Genomic DNA, 13,571 nt, shown 5'->3' with positions numbered 1-13,571 from the left:
AGACATAGAAGCTGGACACAGATTTAAAGTAGTCTCTCTTTTATAGGGATGTATGAAAGTGACTTACCTTTCATGGATTATGTTGATGGGGGGGAGGCATTCCATCCCTCCCCCCGGAATCCTGGCTGGGGGGGAGGTGCAACGTTCCTCCCCCTGGAATCCTTGAACAGCCGGCTGTGCTCCACGGCAGCTCCATGGAGCAGCCGACCAGGCCTGGCCAGGTCAGAGCCATCCGCAGCCGGATTTCCAGCCGCGGAGGGCTCTGGATAAAAACAAAAACAAAAAAAGATTTACGTAGGCTAAAACGGTGAATGAAAAAGAGACGCAAATAGCGCCTGCTACGCTATTTGCGTTCCCCTTGATTTTCGCCGTCATAGTCTACGTAAATATTTACGTAGATTAAGACAGTAAAAAGAAGGAACGCAAATGGCGGCAGCCGTAGCCGCCGCCATTTGCATACGCGGGGGTTTTTTTTAAACCCACGCAACCATGATAGGCTACGTAAATCTTTACGTAGCCTATCACGTCTTTTTTTTTTTACACAAGCCTGGAAATGGTGGCGGCGGCAGCCAGTCAGAAGACCGGCCGCCGCCGGAGCCGCCGCCAGAGCCGCCGCTGCCCAGAAGATCTGCCCCAGGTGAGTCTCGTCCTGGGGGGGATCCGCGGGGGGGTGGGGGGCAGGCCGTTCCGCCACGGAGTTCGGGGGGCTGAATGCACTGGCATTCGACCTCACTGAGATCCGTGGCGGAATTCTCTGACATCCCTACTCTTTTGGCCCTCGAAGCCTGGCTTTTTCCTGTTTATTAGAACTGTTCCAGAAATTCTAGAACTGGGTGCAATGCAGTCAGCCATGGCCTCAGGCCTGATCCTGACAGTGGTGTCTCCGAAAGCTTCAGTTCCTTTCCAGAATTTTTCGACAAAACAAATACCTCTGTGAACATGAGCTATGTTCAGTTTGAACCATTTTCAATCTTTTGAGAAGGTCACTATAAACATTTCCATTAAGAGACTTTGGGGCAGGTTATTTCTGCTTGTGTTATTACACTACTGCTAACTGCTAGTCATAATAACAGTATTATTTTTCAGTGGGCAATAGTAGGTGAAAATAATATTTGTGTATGCTTCAGAGCCACTGTGTGGATTTGAATCAGCCGATGTGTTTAGAGTCAAGGCATGAGGAGGCCACAGTCACCCAATGGACTTTATTTTTATGGATGGAATAGAATAGAAAGTCTGCGAATGGCCTATTTGTCTGTCTAGTTTTCGGTCAGTTTCTCTTTCAGAGGCTCCCATTTGTGTTCTTTGTATTTATTATAAGTACTTTATCTCACTCACTGGTTATATTCCCATGGAAGTTTACAAAAAGAACAACAATTAAAGTGTGTGTGTGTGTGTGTGTGTGTGTGTATCCAAAAGCCACAATGTTGTAAAAGCAGCATAAAACAATCAGCATGATTACAACTGTATCTAGAAAGCTCAGGAAAATGAAAAGGTGTTTGGTAATGAAAAGGGCAATAAGGTAGGTGCCAAGTGAACCTCATTGAGGAGTGCTTTACACAACTAGGGTGCCACCACGAAGAAGGCCCTTTAATAGAAGGTAAGACACCAGCAGGAGGCCCTCCACCACCACACTCCCAAAAATGTTTTAAGAAACAATGTGGGTACTCGGTGTGTGAATATTTGAAAGGAAAAGTCCCATAAATATGTACTTCCCTTTATATGTGAACATATTACTTCACTAAGGTGTGTAAGGATACCTACACAAAGCAGAATATATGCATATTATATGGCAACCTGTCCAGTGTCAATTCTGTCAAAATTTACTCAATAGCAAATATGGCAACTATTGCAGAAAATGTAATTATTCTGATTAAATCAAAACATCTATGCCATTTTTCATGCATACAACTATAGCTCATCTCTCTCTCTCTCTCTTTGTGGGGGTGTATGTGTGTATGTGTATGTATATATATATATATATATATATATATATATAGAGAGAGAGAGAGAGAGAGAGAGAGGTGAATTTCCATAGAAGGTTTTAATTGCTTTCTTCATTTTTCTATATCGAGTCATCAGGGTACCCTTTCTCATGCCTTTCACAAAACAATTAACCTTTTGTCATGTGTACAAATGTTTGAAGGAAACCCCATGAGGTTCTGTATATGATTTACAAGGGGAAATTTACAAGGGTAATTGGTTTAAAATGATAATTCCTATATTATCATACTCACCAGCTAGTTGCATGGCTATCTGAGAACTTGAATCACGTACCATATTATGATCCCAGTTATACCATACACATATGCCTTGTGCCTCAGATATTTCCCACCTCACCTCCAGGGAGTCTATGAGGTAAGTCCTACAGCAAAAGATGACTGGCAAAACAGCTGGGTTGGTGATGTTGACCATGATATACAGGAACCACATGACAATGAATGTAAGACATTGCCTTTGGATGCTGGGTTCAGAAAAGGTGGAACAATAAATGTTTAAGGGCGTAGTCCCATGAACACTAGACAGTGGCTAGATGGCCATAGGATTTTTCATTTTCTGGGAACCGAGCTTGGAGCCAGTGCTCTGAGGCTGGTTCCCAGAAAACCGCTCCCCGCTCCCTCCCCTGCCGCCTCGGAGGCAGTGCAGTTCATCCCCAGGTCTGTGCTCATAAGAGCAGCATGGAGCAAGGGAAAAGGGGGTGTTTTTCTGGGGGCAAGAAGGGGAGGGGATGGAGGAAATGCCATTACAATGCTTCCTATGTGCTGTCCGGCCACTCCCCCCCCCCACACGCCGAGGTGCCCCGGTTAGGCAGCCAAAATTGGCCATCTAACTGCAAATGCAGGGAGGCCAGAGTACAGAGGAGAAGATCCCCTCTGCGCTCCGCCCACCCTGCATTGGACAGTCCGTGGCCTCGGAATTTGGAGGCGGCTGACTATCCTCATAGGATTGTGCCCTAAGCTCATGTAACATTTAAGCTCATGTAACCAGTTAGCTACTATTTGGATCATACTTTTTTTTTAGTTGCTCTTGCCACTCTGCCATCAGTTAATTGTATTTTTTGTTCCAATTTTGCTGTTTTCATTGCGTTGAAGTCTTTTTTTATGTATTGTTTTACTTACTGTCAATTTTATTGTTAACCACTTCAGGAATGTTTGTTGAAAAGCGGTCTACAGATCAGTAAAATACTACATCAATAAATAATTTAGCCTCACTGCAGCTAATATATGGAAGACAGTAAAGAGCCAGGTTGATATTTAGTATATAATTGAAAAGGGGAAGAAATTCCCAAACTGATCCTTCCCCAAATTCCCAACCTACTCTTTCCATACCAGGAAAGGATAAAGAAAGTGGCTGGGTGCCAATAAGAGCTTCCCTGCTGTGCCCAATAGCAACTGTGTGTGTGCAGGGGGGGGGATTTTATTGTGTATTGCAGAGTGGGATAAACGTGGCCATGTGACCCCTTCTACAGAGGACAATCCTCTGTTTGAAGAGCTGTTGTGTCCAATTCCAGTTTGAAGATAAAGAACCATCAGAGCTGTTGCTCATCAACAGTGAGCACAGGCAGGCACACCTGTCACCTGGTCAGTCTTCCACAGTACAATGAGATGTTGTGAACAAGCTGAAACTTAATCCGGGCAAGACAGAGGTACTCTGTGGGTTGGGAAACCAACTACTTCAGAATGATGGAGGTTTACAACTGGTCTTAGATGGGGTTGCACTGCCAAATCCCAAGCCCTGGTGGCTCGCACCTGCAAGGGCAGATTGTGTGGGCACCGTGCTACCAATACGCCCCATTTCAGGCCCATCCTCCACCTACTGATGGCAGGAGCACCCACAGCAATAGTTTTCTGCCTGTGGAACTTTCCTCAGGCAGACAGACTGGGATTGTGTCAAAGAGCTTTTCTCTGCTGGCAGAGGCCAGCTGAGAGACATCCTATCCAATTTTAACCCTGTCTAGCAGGCTAGGAGCAGAAGTTAGGTTTGTACACTTTAATATATGAGTGGAAGCTTTGATACTCATTGAATCATAGGGTTGGAAGGGGCCTACAAGGCCATCGAGTCCAACCCCCTGCTCAGTGCAGGAAGCCTGATTCCCTGGCAGTCTCCCACCCAAGTACTAACCAGGGCTGACCCTGCTTAGCTTCCGAGATCAGGGGAGATCAGGCACATCCAGCCCCATGAAGAGGTGTGTGTAAGCAAAGGCCATCTCATTCATTTCAAGAAAAGCTGCACACATACAACAAGGATACACCCAGAGCTTTTCTCATTGCTGAAGTTAACAGAGCAGCTCCCACTCATGTAAAGTTCTGCGCGTGCGTCCGACCTAAAGCCTTCAACCGTGACAGCCTTGGTTTTAAAAATACAGTGGCAGTTACTACCAAATTACAATAATATCTTTAATGAGCTCCAAATATTCAGGAAAAGTTGAAAATAAAAAAATTACAATTTTCATTTCCGTTAAGCAGATTGTGTTTCCCTCTCTCTATTGCACATGAATTCCTTATGAAAACTGAGTGTTTATTTAATAGTTCACAGACAGTGGGAAAACTAAACATTGTTTTGTTCCAACTGCATTATCTCACACATTCCCTTCACACCTCACAGAGTCAGTTTCAACTTTCAAGACAGTTGTATGTGGCAAGCTTTCTAAATTACCTGTCAAAAGGGAGGAAGGAAGATGTTACAGCAAAAGCCCAAAGACATGATGTGACAGGACACAATGGGAGCGTAGTGCAGCACTTGGTAGAAGACTGAGGCCAAACAGCAAACATATCTATTATCTGGATGAAATAAATATTGGTGATACAATCTATATATCTCCCATCTTTGTAAACTGAATAATGAGTATGAATATTGGTGTCACCGTATATACTCCTTACATTCTTGTGACTAGAAAAACAGTGGGTATTAGAGATTATCCACACTTGAGAATCAGCAAGCCAGAAATGCTTAAAAAATTGCAAGGTGCTATACTGCAAGTGTATTTTATGGATGGTGGCAAATCAGACTTTTATTTAAGCACTAGCCTGGTAGCCTTAGGTGACCAGGAACTGCACACAGGCAAGTTCATGGAATTGCATGCAGGGAAGTGAGCAGGGTAATGGAGGGCTGTTGGAGCCTCATCAGTGCTTAGCAAATGCAACTCTCCATCCCTCCTCTGCCAGCCCCCTCTGGCTAGTAAAAAAAACACACACAATTGAAGGCTACTAACATTTGGGGGGATATTTACAAGACTGTGGTAATGGCTAGAAAAGTTGAAATCTGCTTCTTCAAAATAATTTGGGATAGCTAGTAAACTAATTTCAAGTATGTAAATTCCTAATCCATATACTAGGTCAGACCATTTCTCCTTCTTGTCCAGGATTGCCTGTTTTAACTGGGAGCGGCTCTCTAGGGTCTCAGGCAGAGTCTTTCCTATCACTTGCTACTCCATCCTCCTACCTGGAGTTGCCAGGGATTGAATTTAGGACCTTCTGCCTGCAGAGCACATGAACATAAGAACATAAGAAGACCCCTGCTGGACCAGACCAAGGGTCCATCCAGTCCAGCATTCTGTTCACACAATGGTCAACCATCTGCCCACGAGAAACCCACAAGAGGACATGAGCGCAACAGCACCCTCCCGCCCAAGTCCCCAGCAACCGGTGTACACAGGCATAGTGCCTTGCGTACTGGAGGTAGCATATCGCCATCAGGACTAGTAGCCATTGATGGCCTTCTCTTCCAGGAATTTGTTGAGCCCCCTTTTAAAGCTATCCAAGTTGGTGGCCATCACTACATCCTGGTAGTGAATCCCATAGTTTAACTATGCACTATGTGAAGAAGTCCTTCCTTTATTTGTCCTGAATCTCCCACTAATCAGCTTCATGGGATGACCCTGGGTTCTAGTATTATGACAGAGGGAGAAAAATGTTGCATGCTCTACAACTGACCTATGGTCCCTTCCCAAAACACTAAAAGTATGCACTGCTGTGAACTACTCGTCCACAAGAATCTAGTCTGTCCCTCTTCATCTCCTCCCAGGGTGCCTCTGTCTATTTCAGAAAGAATTACTACTTCCTCTCTTGAAAGCAGAACACAACAGAACTCTGGCCTATCTTCACATGTACCTTGTCAGGAAAATGTGGGTGAGCATAGTTCTGAACGCGAGTGTTGTGAATGGCACACATGTGCAGAATACAATTGCTCCTTTAAAAAAACAAAAATGCAGAAGTCTTTATATATTGCTTTGCATATGTAACCCTGTTATCTCTCCTAAGACTAAGAGCAGATAACATCAATAATAATTAGGGATGGCTGGGAAATTTGTTTGGTTCACATTTTAATGCGAGATTACCAAATTTGTACTTCCCGAACCTAAATGTGAACTGGAATGCAGTTTGCCACCCAAATCTGTACATGGAACCAATTACCTAGGGAGGGAGGTAGCAGGCTCTCCCACACTGGAGGCATTCAAGACAAGGCTGGACAGCCATCTGTCAGGGATGCTCTGACTTCCTGCATTGAGCAGGGGGTTGGACTCAATGGTTTTAAAGGCCCCTTCCAACCCTACTATTCTATGATTCTATGATTTCCAAAATGTGTGATACATTTTGCAAAAAAAAAAAAACCATACAAAAACAATGTATATTTCAAAAAATGCACACAAAAATGCATATATCTGAAAAAAAAATGTGTTAGTTAATGGAGAAAAAAATGCATACATTTGCAAAAGTGAATACAAATATGTGCACATTTGGAAGAAATGCATACAAGAATGCACAGGCAAATGTGTACACATTTTTGCACAGACTAAAAATAAAATAAAAATAAAACCTTCCTGCACTGAGCAGGGGGTTGGACTCGATGGTCTTGTGGGTCCCTTCCAACCCTACTATTCTATGATTCTATGATTCCAAAATTGCAGTCTGATGCAGAATCAGGAGAGAACAAATTTAGCATTGGAAAAATGAGAATCTGAGTGAAATCAGCTTTGACAGATTTGCCCATCCCTAATAACAATAGGTACAAGTCAACTGAAGTTAAGCACTTTTCAGTCCCACTCAATTGGGCAATTAAGCATATGCTTAATTCTCTTGTTTAAATCAATGAGACTTGAAAGTATTTTTATGTGGTTGATTATGCCCAATATACTATTAAAAAGAAACAACAACCAAAGAACAGCCACATGACAAGTGGCAAAAGTCAAATTAAAACAATGGAGAAATGCAGGGATTGTTTTGGACCTTCTCTGAACTGCTAGCAGATGATTGGATGTTACAGCATAACTAAATGGGGTTGGGTCCTTCCTTGGATGCTGTCCCATAATGTCTTCCTAACAGCAAGATTCACATAAGCACGGCCATCCAGGTATGGTTATTGATACAGGTCCTTTCTGCAAAACGGTTCGCATTACATTTGTGATTAAAAGGAGTCTATCCCAGCATCAGCATCCAGAAATTGTTGTTGTTGTTCAGTCGTTCAGTCGTGTCCGACTCTTCGTGACCCCATGGACCATAGCACGCCAGGCCCTCCTGTCCTGCGCTCTCTCCCGGAGCGTGCTCAAGTTCATATTCATTGCATCCGTGATGCTATCTAGATCCAGAAATACAGCTGTGCATACTTTGTTATGAAAAACATTACCATACAGTACCCAGATTTATGTGTCAAATTAAAAAGAAAGAAAGAAAAGAGAAAGAAAATAGCTACATCAAATAACCAAAGCACACATACACAGGGAGATCATTTAATCAATTATATTTCCCTCTTTTATGGTACACTGGTGAATTATGTTCCTTTTGCATTTATAGTTAGGAGCCACAGAACAGATGGTGAAAGCTTAGCTGAAAGTGATGCATCTATTAAAATAACCTCTGCTGCCAAGTGATCATTCAACTGAGCTAGAGGTTCTCTCCGCACAAATCCCACCCCCCTTCGAACTCTCTCTCTCTCTCTTTCTCTCTCTCTCTCTCATTAAGCTGTGTTGTGTCTTCACTCTAATACACTGGGCAGTAATGAGGCTTTAAAAATATTACTCTCAGATGATGCATTTTAATAGGGCAGACTGCATAGGAATATGGAATAGGAATGGAAGACAGAGGGCATTTCATTTTGAACACACTTTCCTCTGGTTCATCCCTCTTGACACCCTTCTGCTCACCATCACCAATGGCTGGTAACTATGCAGCTGACCAAGTGGGCTTTAGCCCATAAAAGCTTATGACACAATGAACTTGGTAGTCTTTAAGGTGCTGTAAGGCTCTCTGTTGTTTTAACACACTGGTGGCACTACAGAAATATTTTAAAATATTCTTTCTACTACAACTACCCCTTAGTAGTAAACCACACCTAAATAACTCACCCACAGGCCTGGAGACATGCAAAGAGCATGGAACTGTCCTCCTCACTGGAACTGTGACATGGGCACAGGCCTGGAGCCAAGCAAACTGAGATGTTTGGGAAGCATACCACTGGTGAGACCTGCAGAGGAAGGTGTATAGCCATAGTTCAGGAGAGTTGAAGGGAAACTCATGCCATTGACAAGTCCAGCAAAGCTGACCAGAAAGTGGCCTAGGCTGCACCAACAAGTCTGAGACCACCTCTGTCTCAGAATACTTCTGTTTACTTCTAGAAGTCAGCCTGTCTCTATGAGATCATTAGCATCCACAGGAAGGGATTCAATGGATCCTGAGTAGACGGGGTTCAGAAATACACCCTGAGAGGAGATGTTAGTGGACCTTAACAAGAACCTGCATTGTGCAGTTACTCTGAGCTGAGGAGGAACTGAGATATGGTCTATGGCAGAGGTGGTGGGGGTGGGAGAGATGCAGAAGTGAGTCAGGGGTCTCAAAATCAAAACAGCTACTATTTTACCATCATCCAGTCCTGGAGTATCTGCAGCTTTTGCTTCTAGAGATAAGAGTCTGGAACTTGGACTATATCACCAAGGGATCAGCAGAGACTGACCCCCACACAACATATCCCTAATTACATTGTGCCTTTCTGTTGAATTTAATTAGAAGCTGCTTTGGGAGCTAATCTTGGCAGGGGGGGAGGTGGAACTGTTACAAATTTAATAAGCAAACAGATAAACAAACAAATTAATAAATGCAGATTGCTTGTTTTTGCAGAAATGCATATTGAATTTGAATCCTTGGAACTTGAGGTTATTGGGGGTGAAGAGGTATGTAGAGACACACCTACACAATCCACTGTTCTGAAGCAGGATCCCTTCCATTTAAAGCATCTCTGTCTAGCTACAGCTTAGAAACCTCTCAGGAAGGAAATCCTATGCGCTCTGTGAATATTTTGTTCCAACAATGCTACACTGCTCTTATTGTTAGGGAGTTCTTTCTAATGTTTAAACTTTAGTTTATAACTTCATCCAGGAAGTTCTGACTGTGACCTCAACTGCAGTTCATGATCACTGTGTATCGTCCAGTCTTTGGAGGACAGAATGAACAATCCCCTATTTGAGACTATTTTCAAGAATTTAAAAGTGTGCCTTTTCAGTATGCCTGTCTATTTGCAGTTCCTTCAGCCGAGCCTCCTTGGATTTGTGTCCTGAGACCTTCCTCTTGATAGCTTTCTTCTGAATATTTTGCAGTATGTGTTTCCAGCAACGAAGATCTAAGGAGCACAAAGACATAAAAGGAGCAGTTGGGAGGAAATTGTTCTGTGTGAACCACCCAAGTTGAGAGATGCAGGCAATGAGGCCTCCACCATCACTGAACAGACTTTCATCGCATAGAGATCCAAAAATAGATTCTGACAGCTAGGATTTTCATATGCTATCAGTCCAGTCTTCAGAACTGGGCCATTCCAGTCAGGAGTGCTCATGCACTGCCCAAAAAGGGGACAAGAGAGGGCACAGATCTGCATTGCCGAAAAAGGGGAGAAAAGAGTGCACAGATCTGCATAAAATTTGCATTTACTGATTGATATGTATAAGAACATAAGAAAAGCCATGCTGGACCAGACCAGGGGTCCATCTAGTCCAGCATTCTGTTCACACAGTGGCCAACCAGCTGTCGACCAGGAACCCACAAGCAGGGCATGACAGCAACAGCACCCTCCCCCCACCCCATGTTCCCCACCAACTGGTGTACATAAGCATACTGCCTCTGATACTGGAGGTAGCATAGAGCCATCAGGACTAGTAGCATTGATAGCCTTCTCCTCCAGGAATATGTCTAACCCCCCTTTAAAGCCATCCAAATTGGTGGCCATCACCACATCTTGTGGTAGCAAATTCCATAGCTTAACTATGCACTGTATAAGCATGTGTAGATGCAAATGTAGAAATAATGTCTTACTATTGAGCTAGAAATACAATACATCCCTCTGCAGTGGGGAAAACTGTGACCAGGTGACCTGTGGGCCTGCTCAGCCTGCTGTCCAGGTGCTCCCTGTTGGTGGGCCACTTCAAGGCCCCTCCTCTCCCTCCTTATGGTCTGTCCTCTTTAAACTGGACCTGGACCAGATAGTCCTTCAAACAGAAGATGCCTCCAAATAGAGGATGTCCTCTATTAGCCCATCAATTAGAGGGCTGCCGTCTGTAAAGTAGGACACAGTGCTCAGTGTTTATGTGTTACATCTATGCGTCCTTTACATACACAGTCATGGCATCAAAGTAGCAGCACAGCGGTTTTCTGCTCAGGGACTGCATCACACGGTTGTAAGAAAGATTCCCTGAACCCACTGTTCCCTTCAAAATGTGTGATGACGTACCCCTATGTACCTGAGCTAATTACATGTCAGTCCCCGGCAGAGTTTTCTGTTGCTTTTCCCAAGAAGGAATGAAACTCCCCTAGCTCTCGCCTTCCCTTGGCCGGCTGCATTGAAATAAATGAGGTTTTCCAGGACCAAAACTGAGCTTGCTGACCCCATTGTTGGTGATGGATCTAAACTAGTTCTGATTCCTCCCGCAAAGTGAATCCATATTAAGTAGATCAGTGCTAAGTAGGCCTCCCTTTCCACTAAATTGTCACCCCTGTGAAGAGTGGCACCCCCATTTTGGTGCTCTTTTGGGGGGCAATCAAATAGGGGAGAGAACCCCTTTGCTCCTTCAGCGTGACCGTTGCCACTTTAAAGGAGGCCACCTACAGGTTTCTAGGTGCCGCACAATCTCTGCCTTTCTGTTGAAAAGTGAGAATGGATGAGTTGGGCTCTGTAGGTAATGTTGGATTGCCCCCCTTCAAGCAGCTGTAGCAACCCATCCCCAATTTCATCGTTAGATGTGAAAAACAAACCCTGTGAAATGTGGCTTGTTCTTCAAATTGAGCAATCTCTGCAAGTACAAAACGTCCAACAAAATAGCTTGCATTTTAACTGCAATTTGGAGTCTTTTCTGAGTGTTGCTCACAAACAGCACAAAAGGGGTGTGAAAGAACATGAGTGCAAAGAACAATGAATCCATCAAGGACATCACTTCCCATAGAATAAAGGATAATTACTCTCCATTATGTGTGCTGTGGAATCATTCAGTTAGGAGGCTATGATAAAGAATGTTTCACATACCTGTGAGCCTGTTTGATTATTTCCTCTTTAGTCTGTTGTTGCCAATGATGAATTATCCTTGCAGAGAAAAATCAGCTATCAATTTTCTTCCACACATCTTTAGAGTAAGCAGTAGGGATGTACAAATCCCTTACCTGGCTCCGCACAGGGGCATCCGCGGTGGGGGGGAGGTGCTCCATCCCTCCCCCCGGAATCCTCGACGGGGGGGAGGTGCTCCGTCCCTCCCTCCGGAATCCTGCCCGGCCGGCTCTGCTCCGCTCCACGGCCAAGCCGTGGAGCTGCCGGCCGGCTCCGGCCGCCCGCAGCCGGACATCCAGCCGCTGGGCAGCCCTGCAGGGATGCAAATGGCGGCTGTCGTAGCTGCCGCCATTTGCATCCCTGTATTGAGCCATGATAGGCTATGTAAATATTTACATAGCCTATCATGGCAGGGGGAAAAAACCCAGCGTACACAAATGACGGTAGCCACCGCCATTTGCGTACACTGGGTTTTTTTTCCCCCTGCCGTGATAGGCTACATAAATACTTACGTAGCCTATCACGGCGGGGGGGGGGGGAACCCAGCGTACGCAAATGGCAGTAGTCACCGCCATTTGCGTACGCTGGGGTTTCTCCCCCCCCCCCGCCATGATAGGCTACATAAATGCTTACGTAGCATATCACGGCCTCCGCAGGGACGCAAATGTAAAAAGTATTTACGTAGCCTATCACGGCTGAGAAGAAGAGGAAGTGAATGGTGGCTGCAGGACAGCCGCCATTCGCAAAGCAGCACAGACGGGAGCAGGTAAGTGCTCCGTTTCGCGCGCCTTTCGTGGGGTGGGGGCGGCGGGGACTTCGTCCCGCAATGGATTTTGGGGGGCCAAATGCACTGGCATTCAGCCTCACTGAGATCCATAGTGGAATTCTCTGACATCCCTAGTAAGCAAAAAAAAATACTAAAAAAAAAAATTGTAGCATCTACTTTTGAAAATGTCTATTTTGCAAGAACTCTTCAGGGGGAAAAATTACTCCAGTCAGAAAAAGCTCGACATCACACGCACACACACATGCTCACAGGACACCAAAAGGTAATGCATATCATTTAATTGCTTGGCAACCTGCAACCTAGAGTGCTAAATACTTTCTTCTCTTAGCCACTCTATGAAAAGAATGTTATATTATATTTTTTAAAAAATTCCTCAGATCCTTATGACTTCCTGTTGCTTCTTTCTTTCTTTCTTTCTTTCTTTCACTCAAATCAAAATCCATATCCTGAAAAATCTCAGGTCAAATCCCTACAAAATGGGTGGGCCAGAACAACAGGGGGATTTCTTTGGGGCTTACACCCTTCTGTCAGTGGCAGTCCATCACTGACTGTCTGCATATGCCTACTCAGATGTAAGTCCCATTGAGTTCAGTGGAACTTACTCCCAGGTATGTGTGTATAGGGTTGCCGCTTATTATACTTGGGAGTGGGAGACTAGGCTATTAGGTTGTGGAATGAGCTTCTCAGAGAGGCTCACCTGCGCCTACATGGTGCTCTTTCCGGTGCCAGGTGAAGACCTTTTTATTTTCCCAGGCATTTTAGTCTTTCAGTGTCTCTTGATTTAAATTTGTTGTTGTATTTTAAATCTTTGCACTGCTGCTAGGATTTATTTTGTTTTTATTTTTATTCAAACTCAGTGTTGTATTTTATGGCTTTCATTGTGGTGAACCACCCAGAGAGTTTTGGCTATTGGGCAGTATAGCAATGTAATTAATAAATAAATAAAATAGGCTTATGTTGTCATGGAAGCTTGTTCTGGCAATGCCTCTTTGCTTTCACAATTCCCTACAGATTAGAAAATGGCTGCTATGGTGGTTGTTAAAATTGATGTGCCTTTCATTTATGTCCACAGCTCCTGTTTTATATATAGTTTGTTTAACTTTGTACCAACTTCTCTCTTTCCCAAAATGCTATTTTGCAGACCCATGTTCCTCTAGCCTTTTTAAGTTCTTTGGTTCTACTGCCCTCAGGCATGCAAGTCATGCTCTTCTCTCTGACTCTCTCGGTCTGTCAACCGCCATCCCCTCTGCAGTCTCCCAGGAGAAGCGAG

The sequence above is a fragment of the Heloderma suspectum genome, chromosome 3, assembly GCF_057233095.1.
Source record: "Heloderma suspectum isolate Gila_16-S chromosome 3, 16-S_ref, whole genome shotgun sequence".
In the NCBI taxonomy this organism is placed as follows: domain Eukaryota; kingdom Metazoa; phylum Chordata; class Lepidosauria; order Squamata; family Helodermatidae; genus Heloderma; species Heloderma suspectum.
This window is presented reverse-complemented; position numbering follows the sequence as displayed.